Genomic DNA, 17,407 nt, shown 5'->3' with positions numbered 1-17,407 from the left:
CCCAAACACACACACACACACACACACACACACACTTATAAACAGGCACATACAGATATAAACACATGCTCTCATAGGGGCTCATACATACTGTCCCTTTGGATATGAATTTATTCTAGTAATAATTCTGGGATCCAGAGATTTTTGGGCCATGATATTATAGCTCCTAAATAAACTTGACTTCAATTACCAGTGCATCTTTATTATTTTATTGGCATTGTTAGTCTTTCAAAATTATTTTAATTTTTTAACTATATTAGAATACTACAATGTAAGACATTTCTATATTTTCTTAAACATTAATTTGACAATTGATATTTGAAATGGTAACACGCAAAAAACAATTATTAGGACATTAAATTTAATGCACAAGAACAATATTCTTATATTAGATCCTCAGGAATCTGGACAGGGTCATGGGTAGAGCCTCTGTGTAACATATAGTTGCAAAATACTTTTTATTGAGTTACTAACCAAATATTTTAAGAGATTTTATCATGTACGACAGGGACTTAATGTAAATATATAACTTCTCCTTCCCCATTTCCTAATTTTATCTCTTCAAGGATACCAATAGACAAGATTAGTATTATAGGCATTTTGACTTTCTGTATTAAGGTTTACTTTCAAATGAATTCTTTCATGAGCTGGAATACATCATTTTTCCTTACATTCTAAATATAATTCATTACACTCCTGTGATTTCTTTATAACATTTTTTCTTGATTTGCAGCAAAGCTCTTCAAAAGCAGGCCATCAGTCAGTGAGCATGAAGAAATGACCTTCATGTCTGTTTCTTGTTCTAAATAATTTCTCCTTGTACAAATTCTTCTAGATACTATTTAGTTTTTAGCTTTTTGTTCTAAGTTTTTGCTATAAAATTGTGATTGGCAATAACCAGGATATATACATTACATATAATAATAATATATAATAAGTATATACATACTTATAAGTATATTATATGTAACGTATTTTATAAGTATGTACAACTATGTAACTTGCATAGGTATACATACTTATCAAAGCTGGATCTATTAAATCATTATTTATCTTCTCATTTTTCTTCTTAATTATTTTAGTTTTTAGGTGAGCAGATAGGATGAGGCATATGTTGTGTAATAACTTCAAAAAATTGTATATGTGTCTATTTCTCTTGTAAATCTTTTAATTGTTTTGAATACCTTATTATGTGATCTAGTTAGCGACTCTTTATTACTTTAAATAGTAATATTTCTTTCTTTTTTTTTTTAATGCCTATAGCACTTGGTCTTCCTAGGTGATCTCCCATCTTAGTAGTACTAACCAGGCCCGACCCTGCTTAGCTTCTGACATCAGACGAGATCAGGCACGTTCAGAGTGACATGGCCGTAGACAAAATAGTAATATTTCACAATACTCTTAAATAGGATAAGATTGCACCATCAAATAGTGCTGAACTCTTGTTATTATTTTTAGAAATTGTTCAATATGTGAAAAATACATGTCTTTACCTGAAGATGGATTAGACCTATCACAATTACCTAATACCAATGGATTGATCAGGTGAGGCTAGATTATTGTGTGGTAACTAAACAGCAACCTCGAAACTTAATGATTAAATATAACAAAATTATAGTATTCCCTTATCCTATGACTCTAGCATGGTTTGGTAGCTAGCATTACTCCACATAGGCACCTTGAGATACGGTCTATGGGAGACCAAGCATCATGTAGATGAAACAGTTGGGAGACCTGGCCCTTTCATTTTTACAGTGAGGAACTTGCTCGAGAATCCTAAACTCTCAGTTAATCACTTTGCCACAGGAGCTATACTGTCACTCTACCATAACCGTGATTTTTACAGACCATTGGCCAGAACTAGTTACATGGCCTCCCCTAGTTGCAAGTAAGTAGAAAAGTACAGTTCAGCCGTGTATTGGGAAGGCTAGAAGACCAAGTCAAGGGGGACACCAGAGGAGTCTGATTGAAATGTGAACAGATTCTGGCACATATATTCTTGTATCATTTCTCAGGAAGTTTAAGTAAAAATTTTGAATGCCTACAGTTATTTTATTACACTATTTTAATTTTAGACATTCACCAGTTTCTTAATCTTCACCAGTTTCTTAATATTCAAATTATTTGATTAAGCATATTCTTATCCTCTTTATTGTTTGCTTATTTATATTATTTTAATTGATATTTATAATTTTAATATTTTAATAATTAATTGACTTTAAGCTTTGTTTATGACATGTATGCCCTGTTAAATTTTATTTTATATTTTATCATTTATAGACATTTTAATGAGAAAATTAATAATTTCAAATCTTTTGTTATTGAGAAAAAATATTAGTAAGTTGCCAAGATATTTCAGAATCATTTATATTTTTTCTAATTTACAAAGTGCATTCATAGAACTTATATTTTTAAAAAGAAAACGTGTGCTGCTTCATTTGTGTTAGTATAAAGAAATCTAAAGAATCTTTTGGCATTTATATTTAGTTAATATCTGCTGTATAGCGATACTTCTGTACAATACAGCTCAACCACACCGCATCGTGCTCATTTATATAAATCATCAACTATTTTTTTAAATTTTATTTAAAGCACTTCTGTGTGGTTAACTTGAATACTTCAGCCAATACTTTCAGAATACCTATTATCCTCAAAACACTGTAATACCTATTGCAAGTGTTAGGCCCAACTCGATACAGCATAGTTGAATAGATTAAGTATTTACACATGTATTTGTTTTGTTATTTTGTAGCTGAAGAGAGTTCATTTTCAGAATTATATAGTAAAAATAGTGGAAGCAAATGATGTTCATGGATATGGGTAAATCTTATTTGTGCATGGATTTGGGGGGTGCATAATTCTTAAAACATTTAAAACCATTTACATTTCACTTTGGAATATTTAATATGATTTGAGGCAGTGGAATAAATAATCATCTGTTACATGTTTTGCATGAAAAAGCTGGAATCATCTGCCTTGTCTGGGAACACTTGTATTATAGACTAGAGCAAGGATGTTCTTCGTGTACTGAAAGCTGTGGGAAGTTAGCCTTGGATTAAAAATTCAACATAAAACATCCTCCAAATGAAAAAACACACATGAATTAGTAGGAATTTCCCTGTATGATAGTTTAATTGAAGAAAAGAAATTTTTAACTTGTCGGACTTGGATGAACTGATAATAACCAGTGTTAAAAGTACACTGGTTAAATGCCATTTCATAGATTATATATCTTGTGATATGGCATTTGCCATTATGTGTGTGCTATTTATCAAAAGTCTTATTTTTAGTCACAAAGCTCTTACATATAAGAAAGCTATAGCCTGCCCATTTCTAAATCTAATCCTACAAGTAATATACTTTCCGAAAACTTAACTGTTTTACATATTTATGAATTTCTCTGCAGTCCCCCTAAGGGATTCATTTCTCAATTGTGTCATAAGACACCACAGTATAATGCTTGGCTTATTTTCCCATCAAGTATTGTTCTACAGCTACCTGGTGTTTCTATTTGTCGTTGTCTGGAGAAAACTGGGGATGCAGCATTGACCCAGTCTGTTCAGTGTGCAGGACTCATGCCTGCGAGCACTGAGACTCTATAGGACTCATCACCGTGCGTTTCTGTGTTATATCAGCAAGCTCATCTGCAGAAATACATTCTGACTGAGTAACCCCGAGGTGGATAATGCTTAATTCTCCATTTCAAAATCTTCCAGGAATGGAAAAATGATTCAGCTGGAAGGCATCCTCCCTGTCAGCACCCTATTATCCTAACACAGTGTTTACTCTGTTACTGGTTTCAGTTATCCCTACACAGTTTGATCGTCATTTCTGAAGCTGGCCTGGTGTATAACTTAACACCAGTTCACAGTATGCCTATGATTGGTTTTAACATGATATCTATGGATTTACATTTTTCCAACTAGTTTCTCTAGTCTCTACTTTTGAGAAATATACCTACAAAAGATGTAATTGGAGGATAAATTATTAAAAATTGAAAACATTTATTAAAAATGCTCTAAAGCTGTTTTAGTAGTTGCCAATTGCCAATGTATCGAAATAACTGTATCCACTGAAAAAAAGAACATTTAGATAGACATTACACACACGCGCGCACGTGTATCACACACATACATATATGTTCAAACATATATTTACATACAGATTTATATAGAGAAATGTTATCTACAGTATGTGTTTGAGTGTGTTAATATATAAATGTCTGTAAGGTATGATGGAATTATATTAAGAAATTAAGAAATTTGATCTTGCTTGCAAATGAAATAATGCAATTTACCAGTTATTGAGCATTCTCTAATCCATATTTATAAAATATTTATTTTTGAAAACAAAAGGCCATTAATTTTCAGTATAATGGAAAATGCTTTTTCAAATGTGTTTTTTTTCCATGTTAGTTTGAAATGACAAGTAGTTTTTCAAAAAGTTAGACCACTTGGATGGGATGTTTAAAAGCAGAAAACAAACCTGAATTTTAGTAGGTTTAAAATTAGGTTGACTTTAATTTTTTTTTTAATGCTAGGAAATATGGTTTCTATAAAAGGATGTCATTCACAAAAGTTTATTATGATAAGATTTTCTTTTTTTATGGCCATAATAAGGATTAATAATTTTAATACGAATATGGTGGCTTTGCATCATTTATCATTATGTATCAATCATTGAATAAATATTTCTTGAGTCTTTATATCAGATTCTTTAACATTGTCACTGGAAAATTTAGATAAATAATATCAAGATTGAAAACATATTGGTGTTAGTTTGCTCTTTTATTCTTTTCTGGTTACATCTATCTTCAGCAGCCTTCAAAATGAAACTGATGAAACTATTATATATTGTGCTAAACTGTTTTCATGTTTCAGATATAATCATGAGCTTTGAAAGTCATCTCCTTGAATTTTTTTTTGTCTAAATTACCTTTATTTTTTCTATTCGATGCATTTTAGATATTTTAATGTAAACATATTTAAAAGAAAATATAATGTCAGCCATTTCCTGTTAGATTTGAACATTATGTCAGGGTTTGTGTATTTGAAGCATCACACCTTTTAATTGACAACGTACTTGCTCTGCACAGATAAGTTTTCTTTTGGACTTAGTTTTCAATTCAGATAGTAATCATGTACATATATATTTATGTATGTGTGTATCTTTTCTTAAGACTGCTGTAACAAATTGACACAAACATGGTGGCTTAAAACCACAGGTCTGGAGGCTAGATGTCACTAAGGCCAAGTCCTCTGAGTTTTGAAGGAATATCTATACAAAGCCTCTCTCCTAGTTTCTGATGGTTGCTGATAATCTTTAGTGTTCTTGTGTTGTAGACACATCGCTCTAATTTCTACTTCTGTCTTCACATGGCGTTAGTTCCTGTGTGTCTTTATGCCTATCTTATAAGAATACAAGTCATGTTTTGTTAGGGTCCACACTAATCTGTTAGGACCTCATTGTAATTTTAACTAGTTTTATTTGCTGTGGTCTTATTTATAAATAAGATTACATTCACAGGTGTCATGGTCAGGACTTCTACATAATTTTTTTTTGGAAACTCAATTCAATATACTGCACTTAGTTAGCAATTCCCTTTATAATATAATAAAAGATCATAGAATCATCTACTTTTCATTTGTTCTTTACAACTTAAGCATGTGTCTTGTGACCAGTCATTGTTCCATACCATTTTATTTATGCTGCTTTAACTCGTAAATAAATACTAACTCAGAACAAAATTGGATATGTTAGTGTTTCAAAGCATTATATCTTAATTCAATTTGAATTTATTTACTTAAAAGAAAATAATATGCAAAAGTTTAATTAAAACTGGATGGAGTAGGCATTAGATTTGTCTTCAGTTTTTGAAACTATAGAGAATGACAATTGTAAACATCAATTTTAAGATTCGATGAATTCTTAGCATCCATGTAATTCTAACTTTTCGCTTTGTAAATTTCAAATTAGAAGATTAAATAAGAATAAAGATGGCACTATTCATAAACATGCCAAATTTATAGTAATAAATTGGAAATGTCCTGAACAAATTGACAGGTGTGTTCACCCATTCAAAAGTAAAATGACTTATGTAAGTTTGTAAAATTACAATCTTTCTCCAGATCGCTTCAAATAATATTTTTCTTTACTTTTCAATATTATTCAGATAAGTAAATAAGACCAGTGAGAAAACCTACTTTTAAATACTTTTTAATATCTTCTAGAGATAATTTTTATTATAAAAATTTCTAAGATACAACAGAATCAAAGTAATTTTACAGTGAACAGTAGTATATCTACTATCCAGATTCTACAAATAATATTTTACCATACTCATTTAATCACATTTATATCAGTCTGTCTATCCTTCTAACCATCCACTAACCCATATATACTTCCCTTTAAAAACTTCCTTATGATACTAGGGATCTTCTTTATAATAATTAGAGGCAGATGATTATTACAACTAAATTGTCCTTACCAAAATCAGAGAAGAGATTCTCTGTTTGTTTAAAAATCATTTAGCTATTTTTAAAAATGTTTACTGTTTTATTATAGTTCACATTTCATAAACTTTGCCCATTTATAATATTTAATTCAATTTAATTCTATTTTAGTACATTCAGAGAATTGTGAAACCATCACTACAGTTGAAGTTTAGAACATTTGATCACCCCAAGAAGACACTTCTGCCCTCTAACAGTCATTCCCTTCCTCCTGTCTCCCCATGCTCTAGTCCTAGGCAATAGCTCATCTTTCTGCATGATACATTTGACTGTTCTTGACATTTCATATAAAGAGTTTTACATAATATGGAGTCTTTTGTGACTGGCTTATGTTACCATATTTCCCAGGTTTATCCACTTTGTAGTAGTATTGATACATCATTCTTTTTTATTGCCAAATGGCAATGTTGTTCTGTGTATTCATCAACGAATGGACATTTGATTGTTTCCAATATTAGGCCATTTTGAATAATGTTCTTCTAGATGTACAAGTAGCACAACTTTTGTGGGTATATATTTTTGTTTTTCATGGGCATATCAATAGGACTTGATTATACAATAACTCTATATTTAACATTTGAGAAACTGTAAAGCATTTTAATAATACTGTACCAGTTTACAGTTCGATCAGCAATGTACGAGTGTTCTAATTTTTAAATATCTTGCCAACACTTTTAAAAAAAAGTATAGTTATTCTTATGTGAAGTGGTATCTAATATGGTTTTGATTTAAAATTTTTAATAATATTGAGCATCTTTTCAGATGCTAATTGATCATTAAATATCTTTTTTTAGTGAAATAACTATTAAAATAATTTTTTAAATAATTTAAACTCAAAATTTAAAGTGCATTTTATATCTTTATATAATTAAGTTGTAAGGGTTCTTTTTATATTGTGGATAAAACTCCTTTATTGGATATATGATTTGCAGATAGATATTTTCTCCTAGTCTGTGGATTATTTTTTCACTTCTTTGGGAATATTTTTGCAGGACAAACATTTTTATTTTGGAACAGTCCAATTTATCCTTTCTTTTTGTGTCACTGATTCAATCATGTAGTTGTTTTCACATGTTCTGGTTATCAGATAGAATTTTCAGAAAAATTACAGAGATTTCACATAAACAACATTTTTTTCTGTGTATCTTCTAAATATTGCAAACATACACTTTTACTAAATTAATGTTTATTTTTAAATTTGAAATTCTAATTTAACTTGGCATCCTGTTTCTTTGTTTGCAAGATATAGCAACCTATTAGTAGAAAACATGAAATAAAATGAATAATTCTTAAAAAGGAGAAAATACTGAGAATCTGTAGGCCTAGATTCTAACTTAAGTTTTGCAAATGACCCTTTAAGTCATTTAGCTTCACTTGGCTACCTTTACCTGTACGGCAAATGGGGAAGATAGTGCCCAATATCACTTTCTTCACGGAAACATTGTTAGAATGAATGAGGCAGCGTATACAAAAACACAGAGCATCTTATAAGACAAATACTCTATAAAACTGTAGTATCATCATTATTATTATTGTTATATTATAGAGAGAATTTCTGAAAAGTCACCTGGCTAAATATATTATAGTAATCTTCCACAAAAGAGGAAATAAAAACATCATTACAATATAGATTTAATGGCTTTGTCTTCTCTTTTATTCAGCACAGCATAAGAATATAGATGTGCCAGCTTTGGCTTATTACAAGAGTGCATTGTCTGTTTTCATGTTACCTAATGCTTTGTTAATCGTAAACTAACAATATGTATACTGTTGCATTTATACCTTCCTGTACATTTCTAGATATAACTGAAGCATAGTCATAGGTGCCAGGTTTCTTAGATTACATCTTGACACTTACATGTGGGTGTGTGTATGTATAGATAAGGTGAAAAGATGATCATGCATCAGTAATTCAGAATAAGATCAGGTACATTTGAAATAGTAAAAGTTGGAATAGATAATCATTTTGGCTAGCTATATAACTATGGGCAAGTCATTCTTCCAGGAATTCTTTATGTGAAATATTATGAGACTGTGCAAATTAAATGATTCTAAAACTCTATTCACATTCTTATATCTTTGAAGTATGCAGAATGGTTAAGGCAGAGAGGGGGTGAAGAAAAAGAGACTAAATTCTAGGATCGAGATTAGAACATATGAGGAAATAAATACATATTACACATAAATACATGTATATACACATAAACATTTAAAACAAAACCTCACAATTAGAGAATTTTTAAAACTTCAGTTTTCTAAAGTAATTAAAACCATGTTATCTGTTACTTTAAAAATGCGTTATTTGTCCTTCAAATGATTGTGTAATTTCTATAAATGTTTATTTTAGCATGCAATTCGTAAAGTAAAGGACATTGCAGAATAAGACTAGAAACAAGTGATGTTCAGAAAATCAAGTATGAGGACTTTATCTCAGCATATATTTAATTAAAATACTTTATAGCTAATTGTTAATTTGTTTCGTAGATTATTTGCTCTCAATTTAATTTTCTTCGAATATTTTTCTTAAAAATGAAACTTAGATGAAAAGTATTTTAATGAAAAAGTTAATTTTACATTTACTATATATCTTAGAAATATTGTAATCTATTTGCTTATGAATGTGGTAATTAATAAAATCTAATTGAATCTCAGCTTTGATTGTGAAATATAAATTTTTTTCTTTCTAAGCCCTTAAAAACAGGTATTTTATTTTTGTTTTTATCCACCAAAACTTTTAATATTTCAAAGCTGACATGTCATATTTGGGTGCCCTTGTCATATTACATCAATCATATTCCTTTCAGTGAGACATAATCTGATTTTAGTTGATTAACATAACTTGATTTGAGATACTAGAGTTCCATCTTATATAAAAGGTCAAAGAAAATAAAAGTAAAGGTGAAAATCTTAAGATTAAAAGCAGACTAAAATCCTTTGTCATGGAAAATTAGAATATACAATAGGAAATGTGTGCTTTTATTGGTTTTTTTTAGTCTTCACAGTTTTATTTGTATGTGAATATACAAGTTCAAAAGTGGCAAATTTACAATAAAACCATTGAATTTTAAATGCAATTATGGCAGTAGTAATATGCATAGAACTTTTTGCAAATACAAATAAAGTTTAAGTAAAGTCATTTTTTAAAATTGCTGATGAATTAATTATATACATTCGAATGTATGTCTCTGTCACTAAATTCTTAAGTTACATTCCATTTTGCATCCTTTACATTTTTCTGCAGATTCTAAATTCCATTCAACCATTTCACCTTGGATAAAGTCTTAGAATCTTTGCTCCCTTCCATCAGACCTCATCATTTTTGCCATTGCAACTACTACTTCTGCTCATCACTTTTTGACACTTAAATAAAATATTTCTGTAACAAACACGAAACAAGTTTATAGTACTCCTGAATTATTTATTAAGCAATTTATATTGTTACTGAATTCAAAATAAAAATAGAAAGCAAAAATAAAACTAATAAAATATTGTTGATTTGAATTCTGTGTTGTACTTTTTTGTTAGCCTGTGTGGAAGATAAAATATCACATAGAATACCCTGCTTATAACTTCTGAATACTTTTACTTTTTAACTTATTTTTTAACTAAAGTAAGAGATAACTACATCTTAATCTCTTCCTCACCATAGTCAATAAAAACAGATATATGTTTTGCAAATATTTTCTTCCAATTTTGGCTTGTCTTTTAATTCTCTTAACAGTGTCTTTCACAGAACAGCAGTTTTACATTTTAATAAAGTCCAATTTAGCAATTTTTTCTTTCATGAATTGTGCCTTTGTGTTGTATCTAAAAACATTTTGCCAAATAAGGTTATATAGATTTTACTCATTATGTTCTCCATATGTTAATAAAAAAAAAAAAACAAAAAAAAAAAACAAAAAAAAAACAAAACAAAAAAAACCTTGTAGAAGTTTTATAGTTTTTCACTTACATTTAATTCTGTTCTATGTTGAGTTAATTTTCATGAAAGGTGTTCAGTTTGTGTCTACATTCACATTTTTATGTGTGGATATCCAGTTGTTTAAGCACCACTTGTGGAAAAAGATCCTTTCTCCATTGGATTTCTTTCACTCTTATGTTGTGGATCAGATTCCTAGTTGTGTGGGTCTGATCTAGGTTACTATTTCATTTCATTAGTTTTTTTGTCTATTCTCATTAATACCACCTTGTCTTGTTGACTGAAAGGTGTATAGTTAGTCTTATAGTTGAGTAGTTCCACCTTCTGAATTTGTTTTTGAATATTGTCTACATAAACTTTAAAATCAGTTTGTTGGTATCCACGAAATAACTTGCTGATAATTTTATTAGGATGGAATTAAATCTATAAATGAATTTGTGTATAATTGACACTTTAAACAATATTGGGTCTTCAAATCCATGAACATGGAACACCTTTCATTTATTTAGATTCTTCCATCAAAGTTTGTAGTTTCTCTCAGTTCATCTTGTATATATTTTGTTGGATTTTTACCTAAGTATTTATCTGTTGGGGTGGGGTCATGCAAGTGGTGTTGTGTTTTTTATTTCAGACGCCATTGCTCATTTCTGGATTGTAGGAAAGCTCTTGATTTATAGTAACCTCGTCATGATTTATATTAACCTTGTATCCTGCAACCTTGCAATAAGTACCTATTATAATGTTCCAGGAGTTTTTTTGTCAATTATTTTGGATTTCTACATTGGTAATCATGTCATTGGCAAACAGACAGTTTTGTTTCCTTCTTACCAATGTTTTATTCAATTTCTTGCATAATTGTATTAGCTAGGACTTTCAGTACATTGCTGAAAAGGAATAGTAAGCTAGGAAATCCTTGATTTGTTTCTGTTCTTAGTGGGAAAGCTTCTAGTTTCTTGCCATTAAATATGTTAGCTGTAGGATTTTGGAGATATCCAAGTTGATGAAGTTCCCTTTATTCCTAGTTTTCTGAGAGTTTTTAAAATGAATGGATATTATATTTTGTCCAGTGCATTTTCTGCACTGTATGATCATATGATGCTTCTCCTTTAGCCAGTCAATATGATAGATTACATTAATTGATTTTTTTAAATATGAATCTGCCTTGCATATCCAGAATAAATCCCACTTGATCATGGCATGTATACTTTTTAATAAATTGTGAATTTGATTTGCTATTATTTTGTTGTAGATTTTTTTCAACTATGTTTATGAGAGATATTGTGGTTTTCTTTTTCTTTTTTTCTGTGGCTTTGGTATTAGGGCAATGCCGACCTCATAGAATTAACTAGAAAATGTTCTCTCTTCTTCTATTTCCCAAATCAGGTTATAGAAAATGAATATAATTGCTCCTTAACTTTTCTGTAAAATTCAAGATAAAAAAACATCTAGACCCCTTATTTTCTTATTTTGGAAGGTTATTGGCTGATTCAGTTTTAAATGATTATTGGTCTATTCATATTATTTATTTATCTTTTATGAATTCTAATTGAGTTCTTCTTTTAAAGAATTCTGTATTTTATCTAAGTTATTAAATTTGTGGGCATGGAGTTGTTCATAGTATTTTTGTTAATCTTTAATGTCCATGGTTTTACTAGTGATAGCTCATCCCTCTTTCTTTTCTAAGGTCAGTAATTTGTATCTTACCTCCTTTTTATTGGTTAGGTTTACTAGGTGGTTATCAGTTTTATTGTTCATTTTTGAAGAACCAGCTTTTTGTCTCATTTATTTTCTCTATTCTGAGCCTGTTTTCAATTTTATTGTTTTCTGCTCAAGGTTCTTCTTTCTATTATGCTTCCTTTGGAATCAATTTACTCTTTTTTTTTTCTTGTTTCCAAAGTAGAAACTTTGCTTATTAACATTAGATCTTTCTTATTTCCCAGTATATGGATCTCATGCTATGGATTTACTGCTAAGCATTGCTTTTAATGTATTGCACAAATTTTCATAGATTGCATTTTCATTTTCATTTCATCCAAAATATTAAAAAATATTTTGTGCTTCTTGTAGTTTAGAAGTTATAGTTTTATAGTTACATATTTGGGGGGTTTTCTAAGCTATCATTCTGTTATTTTCTAATTTCTGAGTACATACATTGTGTGATGTCTCTTCTTTTAAATTTGATCAGATGTGTTTAATGACCAGGAATATGATCTGTACTGGTGAATTTTTCATGTGAACTTTGGAATAATCTGTATTCTGGCATTGTTGAGTAACGTATTTTATAAATGTCAATTATATCCAGTTGATAGATGGTGCTGTTCAGTTCAACTATATCCTTAATGATTTTCTGCCTCCTGGATCTGTCAATTACTAATAAAAGGGTGCAAAGTCTCCAACTATGATAGTGGATTTATTTCTTTCTCCATGTATTTCCATCAATTTTTGCGTCATGTATTTTGCCTTTCTGTCATTAGGACACACATATTAAGGATTGTGAGGTCTTCTTGGATAGTTAACTCCTTTATCATTATGCAGTATCCCTCTTTACACCAATAATTTTCTGTGACTTAAAGTTTTTTTTTGTCTGAAATTAATATAGATAGTCACTTTCTTAATTAGTGATAGCATAATGTAACTTCTTCATCCCTTAACTTTCAATCTCTATGTCTTTATATTTAATGTCGGTTTCAGGTTGACAACATATAACTGGGTTTTATGTTTTTACCCCTTCTCACAGTCTCTGTCTTTCATTTGGCGTATTTAGACCATTCACATTTAAAGTGATTATAATATACTTGGATTAACATCTACGTTTGCAATTGTTTTTCATTCATTGCTATATGTATGTATGTATGTGTGTATGTGTGTGTGTTTGTGTGTTTGTGTGTATCTATGTATAACATCTCTTTTCTTGCCTTTTTTGATTCTAATTGAACATTTTATATTCTATATTCTCTCCTATCTTAGATATACTTTAAAATTTTTTAAATATTCAGACTGATTTTTTTGCCTTTTAGTATATCTTTTTAATTTTTGTTTAATACCTAACATGCTGTATTTGGTAAACAGAATCAAGATAGACAAACTTTAGTGAGATATTTATGTTTTTCTGGCTCAGAGTTTGGGTGAATTTACTGTTTGTTATAGCTGTGCTATCAGAGTCTAAAATTCCCTGTAGTAACCTTGTTTTTTTTTTCCCCTTTTGTCTTCAGGTTTTCCCAGAGACACCTTAAATAGAGCCTGAAGTTTACAATCCTTTTAGTCCTAATACCCTGCTGTTATACAGAAGCCCTATTGTAGTCATAAGGCACGAGGGTAGAGGAAATGTTCTATATTCCTATGATTAAATCTGTTTTTTGGTGAGAAATGTTCTGTATTCCTATGATTAAATCTGTTTTTTGGTGAGCTCGAGTTTGATATTTATCTTTTCCTAAGTCAAAGCTAGAAGGTGTTAGAATTGGGCACTTCCTTTTTCCTTGAGGGCAGGCCTTGATAAGGATAAGAGAGAACTCTGAGCCTATATGAAAATAGTTATTTCTCCCTTTCCCTGAAAACACCAGGATTTTTTTTTTTTTTTCCCCCAGCATTCAGATTAAAAATCTGGTAGGACTCCTGGAGGTAAAACACACAACAGTGTAGTGACTCCTTTAAGGCTGCATCCCATCAGGGGTTTTAACTCTGGAAGTAATCTACACTGAACCTCCTATTTGTCCATTACAGGTTAAAAGTGTCCCCGTGATGCTGACTGCAGCTACTGGCTTCTGCTTCGGAGCTGCTTTTATTCCTGAGCTGCTTCTACTCAAGGTAAACTGTGATTCTCTGTGTCTACTTTCCAGTTTTTATGACAAAAGTTTGCCCTGCGACGTCAATTCTGTGAAATTTCTAATAAGAATAGAATATTTTTAGTGTTCTGCTTTTTTCTTTTTGTTTGTTCTTTGTTTTCCTATAAGGATGAGAATGATGATTTTCAAGTTCTATACATGTTGAGTTAGGTGAAACTATATTTTAAAGATTGACAGCTAATATGAACACCAATAAATATATTTTCAAAACTGATATTTTAAGTAATTTGGGCTTACAGATCCACTAGACTTCTATTTTAAAGCAAATAATATTGTTATTGTATTCTCCAACATTCTACTTTTTCCACAGTAGAAAAGGTATTCATTTCTTCTCTAATTTCATATTTCTTCCAAAACTCTACCATAAAACTTAATTTAAAAGTTTACCAAATATTTAGTGGAATTAGGTATACCTAATGAAGTCTGTGAAGCTTGGGCCTCAGGAATGAAAAGGAAAGATGGAAAAAGTCTGAGGAGAGAAGAAAGATGCCTGTTTTCCTTGTTCTGAAAAGGATTATAAAGCCGTGCGGACCTGAGCTGTTTATTACTAGGAAGTAGTTTTCGCTTTTGGAGTAGGTCCACCGTAATGCTTGGCAGAAGTTGATCTCTAGAGATGGTGATTCAGTAGTTGTTTCGGAGAAACCAGTGTTCGTATGTGGCATACAGAATTATCACATGAGGTTTGGGAGTGACGGTAAAGATATAAAGTAAATAATTTATTCATACGTACATATACATATACATATTTGTATATTTTTTTAAAATTTTAAACTAATTTATACTCATTTTTCTTCACATCATTTTAAAACATTAAAAAATAGCAATGGCAAAATACAAGGTAAAAATTAACTTCAATAAGTGAGGCGACTTAAAGCATTTTCAAAACTATTCTGATCATTGTGGTTCTTAACAGATTTACTGAAGTAACATGGCGAAGGGTGACTACCCTGCCTGGGGCTGTCGGTTTGCGTCTAATTCTCTGTTCAGAGCCCCCTTTTTATATCTTAACCTGACAGAAAATTTCTAATTTCTTCACATGTAAATAAAAATATTTATGTAAATATGCTACTTTTCTCTTCTTATGATAGCATTTTATGAAATTAAATAGAATACTTTAACATTCCAAGTTGAAATATTTGCATTTAAATGATACTACCAATATTTAAAGATACACCAACAAATTAAATTATTTCTGGACTTATGGGGTCAAATTATCAAGAGGGCTCATGAAGTCAGAGCTTTCCAAATCGAAGTGTCTACTCATAGAGGTAAGGCAAACAAATTGATGCCATCTGAAAAATGTCCACTTTGTTCGTATTTTCATCTATCATGTGTTAAGTATTAAGGTGATCAAATATTCCAGTTTTCTCAGAACTGAGAAATTTCACTGGACATGGGATTCGGAGTGCTAAATCTGGAAAAATCTTGGGCAAACTGGAATGAGTTAGTCAACTGATCTCAAAGTATCCGAATTAGTAACTGGAGAAAAATGTTAAATGATGAAAACTGGATCTTTATCCATCTGATTCTTTTAATTTTCATTTATTGCTACAGAAACTGTTGTGTTTTTAATACCTGGAAGCCTTAGATAAATGGAATTATAATCATCAAAAAATTGTAGTAAATGGTCACATCGATTCAAAATGTCAGATTTCGTGGGGAGAGGAGACATCACTTGTGCGTCATCTAGGTTTTAGTTTAGTTGATTTTTTGTAAAAATGAACAATGCACCACAAATTTGGCAAATTTAGCAAAAGGTTCTTAATTATCTCTGTAACTTCTAGTTTCATTGTTTTTAGCATAATCCTTTGAAAGGAAGAAAACAAAGTTTATTTCCTCACATCGGTTTCAAATGTAAAACAGAAAAACGATAGACTATAACATTAACCTTGATGAAATTTGTCTCTCTTTTTTAAGTAAGAACATTCTAATTACACCAAGTCTCCAGGATAATTATTTTATCTACCCTTACTTTCATAATAATTCATTCATTAAGCAAGCATTTATTGAGTACCTATTATGTGCCAGAGACTGTTTAGGTGCTAAAGATATGAAAATAAGCCTGTCTGTGATATGCCTGGTGTTGGTGACTTAATATTTTAATAATGTGTGTGGCAAAAAGTAAATAGTTAAACAAATAAATATATAATAAAATATCATATAGTTATAAATAATAATAAGATAAATATATTTAAGCTATTACATATGTGTGTGTGTATGTATGTGTCTGTGTGTGTATATATTGAGATGGTCAGGGTATATCTGTCTAGAGAGGTGATATTGAACAGAGATTTGAATGAAGTTGATGGCAGTCTCATGCAAAATATTTTCTTTAAAAATACTGCAGTTACATCTATGACCATGCTAGCCTGACACATGCCCAATCCCTACTGCTCTCGGTAGCAAAGCAGGGTTGGGCCTGGTTAGTACTTGGATGGGAGACCACCTAGGAAGACCAGGTGCCGTAGGCAGGAAAAGAAATCAGACAAACAAACAAACACACAAATAAATAAATAAAATCAAAGTGCTGCAGTCAGAACAAATAGGCTCTGTAGATGTGTTCAAATTCTAGTTTGGCATATTGAAATGAAGAATATAAAAAAAGGACCGTGCCATTGTTCTGAAGATATTTTTCAGAAGATGCCAGGTGCCCTGAAATGGGTTATGAAATGATTTTAGCCATTGGTTCCCCAACATGGATGCAAATTAGAATCACCTGGGATCTTTCAAACACACTAATGTCTGAATTCTGCCCTTGAACATTTAGGCTTAGTATGGTGTACAACCTAGGCATCTGGATTTTTAAAAATATACCAGGTGATTCTGATGAGCAGCATTTGGCAACTTCGCTGTGCTCTAAGTTTTCTTTGAATCCTATAAATATCAAACTGCATAACAAATGTCAACTTCACAATTTTGCCTCAGATTCTCCCACATCATACCTGCCATTGTGACTTTTGCTGTTTTCACTAGCTTTCTCAATTCCTTTTCTTCTTCAGTGCATATCATATACCTAAAATGTCCTTTCCTTTTTGTCCAAGTCTCTTTGAGTAGCTTCCATTTCAAGTTTAATTTCAGGTATTTAGATGTTTCAGGCCATCTCCACCCGTCCTGTGTGTTCATTTTACCAATTT

The 17,407-nt window shown here is 30.6% G+C and overlaps 1 pseudogene; it reads right to left on the bottom strand.

Annotated features, from left to right (window-relative positions):
* Nucleotides 1-1,254: 1,254 nt before the first annotated feature.
* Nucleotides 1,255-1,376, bottom strand: LOC118609814 (annotated as a pseudogene).
* Between the last annotated feature and the right edge of the window lie 16,031 nt (nucleotides 1,377-17,407).

The sequence above is a fragment of the Rousettus aegyptiacus genome, unplaced genomic scaffold (assembly GCF_014176215.1).
Source record: "Rousettus aegyptiacus isolate mRouAeg1 unplaced genomic scaffold, mRouAeg1.p scaffold_m13_p_11, whole genome shotgun sequence".
In the NCBI taxonomy this organism is placed as follows: Eukaryota; Metazoa; Chordata; class Mammalia; order Chiroptera; family Pteropodidae; genus Rousettus; species Rousettus aegyptiacus.
This window is presented reverse-complemented; position numbering and strand designations above follow the sequence as displayed.